Below are 9392 nucleotides of genomic sequence, written 5' to 3'. Positions count from 1 at the left end.
TAATCTTTATTACCCCCCTATAGGAGGAAAGCATAGAAACTCACATTCAAGGAAAGCTTGGCTACTCTTTATTAATGCAATTAGTTTGAATGGCAATTACTGCTACAAGTTCTGTAATTTTCTTCGTTGTTTGTTAGTAGTTATTTATGTTATTTATCGCAATTGATGCACGCCAACGGTAATGCTAGGAAAGCTCACAAATGCAGATGTGATCTCTGGTAGGGACTTGCCCATCCTTTTGGGCACAGAGACGCGAGAACCAATCCAAGTAATCCATCTCTTTTTTTTAGAAAAATCTGCCTCCAGAAAAATAGGATGACGCCAAAAAGTCGTATAGTGCAAGAGCGCTCACATTTTTTGGCTTAGTCTTTCACTTTTCTTTCTAAAATTTTCCCAAACCCGCTCTGCTACTCAATAATTTGATGAAAACCCCCCTTATCAGGTCATGGGCAAGGCGGATTCGAGACAAGGCGAATTGCCATCCCCACTCCTAGGTGTTTTGAGCTTCGGCTTAATGGGGCATTCCCTGCTGATTTGCTTCAAAATGCTACAGTACTTATTATATTCCTAGGCTTGAGAATTTATGTCAGTTAGTCCCCTACGAAACTGTATACTATATGGCTAGGGTTTGAAAAAAAAAAAACAGTTAAACCAAATCAAAAGAAAGAACCGGACCAAATAGATAATTTGGTTTGGTTTTTTAGACATAACCAGTTCAATCTAGTTTGATTTACGAAGAAACTGGGAAAAAAAAATCGGTTTGGTTTGGTTTGCCACCGTCTAATCTGAAATAAACTAGACCCAACCGAAAATATGTACATATAGTAAAAATATACTATTAACAAAGAATATACAATACAGAGAATATGAAGTGGAAGGTTATTTTGTTGTTTGCCTTCGCTTCATGTTTTTTGTTGTTTGCCTTCGCTTCATGTTGTTTCGCTGGTATTTTTTTTTTTATAAATATTTTTAGTTACTTTTGTTGCTGTTTGGGTTTAACAAATTGTCAAATTTTGTTTCAACCTACGTATCGGCTGAATTTATCACGACTTTATGTTTTGGTCCAAATTGGAAAATCCATATTAAACAGGTCAAAACTGAATCATGGTTTTTCTAAGACCCCGTTTCATTGATATTCTTATTTTTTAAGTACTTATTTTTTATTTTACGAGACAGGTCATTCTCTCACAATACCTCACTTTTAATTTTAAAAAATAAATATTTATTTGAAAACTAAATACTTATTTTAGTTAGTGAAACACTAAATAGTTAGTTTGATTATCTTTACAAACGTCCCCCTCAAACTCATTGGTTCTTTTAGAACGCTTTTACACATACAGATTTTGAGCGCAGATTCTGTGCATGAATCACGGTGTGGGACCTATTACGGATCTCATCCAAACGATCCAAGCCGTTTATTAAATGTAATGAAAAGTTATATGATTAGATGGAGCACCTATAGATATCGGATCGAGCTGATTTATCGCCAGGGCCCTTGAAAAATGGTTTATATTTATTGAACGACTCGAATTTGTTTGTGTGGAACTCGTATTAGGCCCCACATTGTGATCTATGCACAGTTACTGTGTGGGTAGACTTTCTGGTTCTTTTATTTCTTTTCAAACTTCTAATTTGTATCCGTTCATCGTCAGTTGTGCTAATCACATCCCTATTAATCGTAAAAATACAATTTACAAGTCCTGGTTTATAAAATAGGATTTTGAACTGAACTGAGTTTGTTAAGTGCTGAATATGTTTATGTGCTGAAATTATTACTAAAGTGCATTCGAGTTAGTTTTATACATATATATTATAAAACTGACCAATTTTTTTTAAAATGTCTATGCACATAAATGAGAGCAACATTTATATCCATCGGATTACTCTTTATTAAAATAATTGCCATGCGATTAGTCCTAATTATTGTTTTTCTTACCAAATTTCTCTCTTTTTTATTTCTACTCTATAATATAGATACTACCCTTTATTTTTCCTCTCTATCTCTATCTTTATCATGTTGGATTACTCTTCGTTAAATAGTAGCCATACGATTATAAAAGAAACAAAAAACAACAACCTAATTATTGCTTTCCTTACTAAGTGCCTCTTTGGGCGCTTCTTTTTCTACTTTTCAACTTCTCCTTTCTGAGTTTTGGGTGTTTGGCTGGTTGGGCAGAAAATGAGTTTTGGCAAAATGATTTCTCCAATTTTGAAGATCTAGAACAAAAGCCAAAAAGAGGGAGGGAGGTCCTTTTCCACTTCTCTTTATTGAACCATTTTTATAAAGTCAATTTTGCCCTCCACATTTTTGGTAATACCCAAATTACCCACAAGTTTACGTTATCCTTCTCCGATATCTGTTCTCCCACCACACATATATGTATGTTGGAGAGAGAGAGAGAGAGAGAGAGAGAGAGAGAGGAGAACCAGATGAGAAGTTTTTGCTGTAAGAAATGCGTACCTTACCAGGAAAATTCAAGCACGTGGTGGTCATGGACCACATAACCCACAGAGGAAAATTAAACAAACAACCTGGGTTTAGAAAATTAAAGATACACACTTGCAAATTGTACTATGGTTTGATAATCAAGGGCAATATGGTAAAAAATTAAATCATAACTCATTTTCATTACATATCTTCCAAACACTACTCTTGTTACAAAAAACATTCTGCACATATCATCCAAACACTCTATCATATTCAATTACTCATTCTGACCATAATCCAAAAAACCAAAAAACCAAAAAGTTAAAAATAAAAAGTCAAAAAGTAGGCTCTCAAACACCCCATAAATCTCTCTCCTCTTTTTTTGTAACAATTGTTTCCCCTCTCTATCTCTATCCAACTTGTTAAAGATAGAGAAAGAGGGAAAGCAAATATTACGAAAAAATAAGGAAAGTAATAATTAGATTTCTTCTTCTTCTTCTTCTTTTTCTAATCACATGACTACTATTTTAACGAAAAATAATTCAATGGCAATAAACATTGCTCTCATCGGTATGCCTAAGACAATTTCAAAGAAAACCACTATATTTTATAATACAAATTTGGTGCAGATATTAAAAAGAAATGAAATTATTGTTAGGAGTATCCTAGGCACGGGATATCCACTAGTTCATGAACGTTTCATCTATATCCATACCTATACTAGAAGCGGGAGTGCAAGCACCTCATGTTCTCCCCCACCTCCAGTATTGAAATTTCATTCTTGCCCTTCAATTAATCTTCCCCTAATTTAATATACCCAATGACGCATACAAATGAAACAACAAACACCTATGACATGTGGTGTATCTGTGAGTGGTGTGGAGCATTACTCCAAGAGCACTCAATAACCTCTTCTAAATTAGAAAACTCATTCAATCAACGAATACAATACACTTTAGTCCGTGCGTCGCATGCTACTGGATGACCTTGCAGCGTCCCACTTTGTAGGACCCACAACAATAAATTTGATATATAATGTATCTTAAGAAAATATTAAATAACTGTAGATAGTTTTTTTGGGATATATAACTATAGATAGTTTTTTTTTCCCTTGTTAATTTGTCTTTAGAGGAGATTAAGAGTTGTTTTGTGATTTCTTTAGTTTTGTTGTATAGGTTGACCAGAGGTATGTCCGTGTGAGGTTTTGTAGTTTTTCGCACTTTTTTTGGCGAAATAAATTTACTTACCCAAAAAAAAAATTAATTGAACCCATAAAATTTGATTTATGGTTATCGTGAAAAACTAAAAAAGCAACTGAGCCTCATAATAAAGGATGTTAAAATAACCAAAACATGAGTGGGGTCTTGTGGGACCCAACGTTAAAAATATAATGTCTGAGGTGCAAGCAAACTAGTCAGGGACACCCTTTGCATCACCAAATACAAAATCTTAAGATTCTTATAAAGTGTTTGGGGTGACTGATAATGGAAAAAATAAGAACACCTAAAATATTTTTCAAGTTTATAAAAAATAGTGACATACGGAGTATATGAAAGAAGTCCGCTGACGCTAATCCAGGGAATTTACCTTATTAATCAACAAAAAATGGTGATAATTTCTCAATGAAATTAGAACGCAGTATTTGCATTGAAATAAAAACTAAGAAAGTCTATGAACACAACATTTTGCACAACATAAAAACATGTGGTGCACATTGGGTGTCAGAGGCAGCTTCACTTGGAGCTTTTAATGGTCAACTGAACACCAAAAAATAAAATTGCTTAGAATACTTAAAAAAAAATTGGGCTAGCCTTACTTTGAACACTCAACCCAATGTCAATGAACACCCAATTCAAATGTCAATAAACACTCAATTCATAAATAAATGAACACCCACCCAAAAAATAGTGCACAAATAAATCCACTTTGAAATTGAAAGCCTAAATTTCAGCCCACAAACCCAAATTTCAGCAATAAATGAATTGTAAATAGCATTACAAAAGAAGTCACGAGATTGAGGTACTTGGTATGATTGCTAAGGATGACCCATCAACAGATCACAAAGTTTAAGTTTGTTCCATTATAGCATCTCCACTCCTTACTTAGATTTTTATCCAAATTTGAGTAAAAATTTGGATAAAAACTTGATTTGGTATTGTGTGTTTTAATGGGTAAACTCAAACCCAAGCACATATGTGCACAAATTTGCGTAAAAACTTCATAAATAGCAATATTATAAATTTAAAGGTGTGAAATTTGCCTTCAAAAATATGAGTAAGAATTTGAGTCTTAACCAAATTTGAGTCTAAATTTGAGTAAAACTCAAATTTGGTATATGTTTGAGTAAGGAGTGGAGGAGGGTTTTGAATGATTTTTACTCAAATTTGAGTTTGAGTCAAGATTTGAGTAAGGAGTGGAGATGCTCTTAGGAAGTCAATGCAATCTTTTGAATTTGCCTTTTGCTTACTGATAAGCACCCGATAATGCAATGCAGGGTGCGCTAGTCATTTAGATTTAATTACTTTTATCAAATAATTAGTTGTTCTTAATTACTTTTGCTCGTAGAGTATGCTAGTTTCTGTTTTGTAGGAAAATCACCAAGTAAAGGAGTTTTTAAAACTCAAGGCATACCAAAGGCAGCTTAGGCCTGATGGCTAAGGCTAAGTGACCCGTCGGCTCGAGAATGGCCTAGGCAGCAAGCAATTGACCAAGTCCTGGTGATAGGAGCTCGGCATCAATGGAGACGAATTGCTTCTATCGGTACTGAAGTACCTAAAGGCCTTCTCACCAGATCACTACCTAGCTCGGCATCGATAGGAGGGATTGTTGTCCATCGGTACCGAGGCTCTTCAATCAACAGCTTAAGCCCTTTGCCATCGGTACCGAGGGTCTTAGAGCAGATATTTAGAGCATCTCTTGAGAATATTCTGTGCACGTACCTTGGAGTACTAAAACCCGTGATGTCATTTGTACAAACAACTTTTGTATTGCATAATTTAGATCTAGCCTAGATTTACTTGCTTTTTGAATTGTTCTTTATTTTCCAGCATTTTAAATTTAATTTTCTGCTTTAGTTAATTAGTTTTTGCTATTGTAGTCTTTATTAAAGTTGTAACCGCTATTCCGATCTATCGTTTAATCTAATTTTCTTCTAGCATTGTTTTTTCAATTATGCTCAGTAGATTTTTGATTACTCTTATCTTCATAGATATGTGTGAGTAGTTTTCTAGGGTTAGGTCATGGGGTGAATAACATCTCATGACTCGAGTAAAAATTACATTTTTCACCAATAAAATTTGAATCTTTGGTTCGAAAATCGATGTGGGGTTCGGGTTTATTTGTCAAATTGCTAAGGTGTTAACCTCTTTGATCATGTGTAGGTAAGAGCACTGCCTACTTATCACACATGATGCTTGGAGCTCTGTCGCACGAGGTGTTTGCTAAATAAATTCTAGAGCTAGCTTGGTAATTGAACCATCTTATTTTTCAGTTTGGGAACCTTAATTGAGTATCTTAAACCGCGTAATTAGGTGAAAAATGTAGTTCAACTCGAGTCGTGGGTGTTATTAATTCCTAGACCTAACCTGCTTTTATCCTAGTTTATTCGCTTTTTAATTTAGCCCTTTTTACTTTTCACCGCAAATATAAAACAAAGTTGGCTGCCTAAAAGCCGAAAACTATGCTTACTTTTACAAATCCAACCAAGCCGTACTAATTATTCCCGTGGGTACGATCCTGGTCTTCCGGATTATTATGCTTCAAATGACGTATTAAGCCCTACGCTTGGGGCGTTATTCTTTATATCGGAGCGAACGAAGCACTTACTCTTGGGTAAAATATGTCATGGGGATCACAAAATGAGTTGTCAATAACATTACAAAAGAAGTCGGGTGGAATTCTTAGTTCAGTTGGCTAAAGAGTCTTCGTTTTGTAGCAAGCATGGAATTCTTTTTCCTAAGATGAGTGAAATATTTGTATCTAGTGATCGGCCACAACGCAAAGCCCCACAAATAATGATTGCTCATCGTTGTCGCGTTGAGCTATATTCTATACAATCATGGATATGAAACTTCATGAGCTAATGGAGTTGCTACTTTGTATGAGTTGATATGAATAGATAAATTTTTGTCTATATATAGTTGTGGTTTTTAGAGGTAATATACTATATATATTTTTGAACACCCTTATAAGAATTCTTAGAGCCGCCACTATTGGGTGTTGTAAAGCAGCATCTCATTTAATTATTATACCATAAAAGCATATTGTACATATTGTTGTGCAAAATATGGTGTTAGTAGCATATATAATCTTGATAGGATAATTAGATCGGTAATGAGCACGTGCCCGATGCTAGTTTTTTTTTTTTCTTTAAAAAGAGTCACGAGGAAGAGAGTAACAGAAATCACGCAACTCTTTTTCTTGCCTTCACCTAGGAACAACATGAGACCTGCTTCACCCCCACCCCCCCCCCCCCCCCCACCGCCCCTACACACACACAAACACACACACTTTTCTCCTGCTCCCCCCTCCGCCTATTTAGATTTTTTTTCCCTCTTTTTTCCTCTTTATTTCCTTTTGTTTCTTTTCGGTTAGATTTTTTTTTTTCATTTTTTTTCTCTTTATTTCCTTTTCTTTCCTTCCACTTTGAATCTTTTTTATTATTTTTTTATTTTCAATTATTTTCTTTATTTGTTTCTTTTCCCATTTACCTCCCTTCTTCTTCTTCTTTTTGGTTAACTCAAATTCTATTTTCAATTAAAATTGACTTTATACTTAATAAATTTATATTATTTTAATTAGTTAATTAATTAGTCTTAACAATGAATAATAAAAATAACTTGTAATGAACAATAATAAATTGAAATAAAATTTCATTTTATTATAATTGAGTACATATTCTCAAAACATGAAAATACATAAAAACACAAATTCTAATCAATATCTCCTCCAAATACTGCTCCCGGCGTGCTTATACCCATTACTTCGTACCACAATTGCAAACGTGTTCCATAACTGGCAACCCATCCTTTAGCTTCGTCCAATGCATTCTCCTCCCACCATGTTGGGATGGGTGATACAGGGTAATGAGGTTCTAAGAAAACTTGCACGAAGTGAATGTTGTTAACACGGTCAATAGCAATTTCCTTTCTGTATTCGACTAGAACTGGAAGGGACCTCAATGGCAAATGAGTAAAACAACCGTAAACATCCTTATCAAATGTATGCAGTACGAGGTTGTACTTTGTTGCAATGACAACTCCCAAAGTCATAGCATCCATCCAATGTTCCTTTGGTGCCGTAGGCTCGAACCAATTCAGTAAAATTAGTAGATGCTTTGCCCAACATGTACTAGATAAATCACACTGTATAGATAATAATTTTGTCGAATCTCTTCAATAAGCTCCTCTCGTACTCGACTCCAATCATTTTCAATATACCCGATTAGTGCAGCTATCGCCCTGAATCCACAATGACCATCACCAAGCACGTCAACAGTGTGAGAAATATAACGTTGATAAGCCTGAGGTAATCGCTGAATGTAGCGATCAGGGATGGGTGGAACTATAAATTGAGTGTTGCGAACCCCTCCCACGTCTCCCTCTCCCTCTCACTCACGATGTTGCAGTTCTTGATCCTGAAGTGGATGCTTCTGAGAAAGAAGGTATGCGACATGTACTTTGCTCATCTCTACCTGTAGGTCGACCTCTATGTTATGTGTTGTACGATGAAGGTCGAACTGTGCTACGAGATGGATTTGTCATATCGATAATCCTGTCTATGATATGCTCTCGCATAGATGGATCCATCCCATCTAATATCTCAACGACTTGAGATGTCCTGTCAGGTCGTGTTCCCTCCTCATTAAACTCGGTTGCATGCATAGACAACCTAGTCCAATGAGCGTGGATACTCCATAGCGGAATTGGAGTGGAAATGGAACGACAATATGCAAGATCATGCATGCATGGCAATTCGTGAGTGATTTTGATCGTATAGTTGCAATAGCCAACAATGTGGGGGATACTTCTAAAGCAGTTTCTAGCTGATCATGTATGAACTCCATTGCCTCTAATGAAATGCGACACCTTACCTGATCAAAAATGTCGTCACGTAATTGTTTGTGGCGTGGAATGTTCAATAATTTCTCGAACGACTTCTTAATTTTCCCGAACTGATTTTTCAACATCTTTTCTATTTTATCAAAAGATGTTTGTAGCGACGACATGGTATCCCCCAAATATAGTTTTAGCCTCGCATGTGCAGACTCTGTCCTATAATAGAATAATGCACTGTGTTTAAATAGAAAAGTATCAAAAAGTATTCCTTAGTGTAGTAGAGAAATGCACAAAATTTTACTAGTAAAGTCAAAAAGGGATTATACCTTTGACTTGAATTGCTTCCGATGTGCATACATGTATCTGTCCATGCTGAAACAAACCGCTCTTTGTACGACCTTAACCATGTTTGCCACAGGTAAGTTATGACATACGGGAACTGGCGAAAATCGTCGCACATGGCTTGCCACTTCTGTTCGAAAGACGAAGGTGTAGATGAATTGATAAGCGAGCGCCATGACGTGATGAAGCGCTTCTATTCCGGGCCAAACACACGGTTGCAGTTCTTCATGACGCACTGATTTATGTGCCAAATACACAGGATGTGACATGCCGTGGGGAAACATGCTTCAATGGCGTTCATAAGCGCTAAATCCCGATCTGAAACAAACACCAATGGCATCGATGCCCCCTTTTGAAGCATCCAATTTTTAAGTTATCCAATGCCCATGTCAGTGTCTCTTCTCTCTCATTACTAAGATAAGCGAACATAAGCAAGTAAGTTCGTCATGTGGATGTGATACCCACAACCTCCAATAGTAGTTTTCGATACTCATTGGTCTTGTACGTGGCATCAATGATCAGTACAGACAGAAACTTGACAGATAGCTCTAGACTCATAGGATGAA

The sequence above is a fragment of the Rhododendron vialii genome, chromosome 1a, assembly GCF_030253575.1.
Source record: "Rhododendron vialii isolate Sample 1 chromosome 1a, ASM3025357v1".
NCBI classification, from domain to species: domain Eukaryota; kingdom Viridiplantae; phylum Streptophyta; class Magnoliopsida; order Ericales; family Ericaceae; genus Rhododendron; species Rhododendron vialii.
This window is presented reverse-complemented; position numbering follows the sequence as displayed.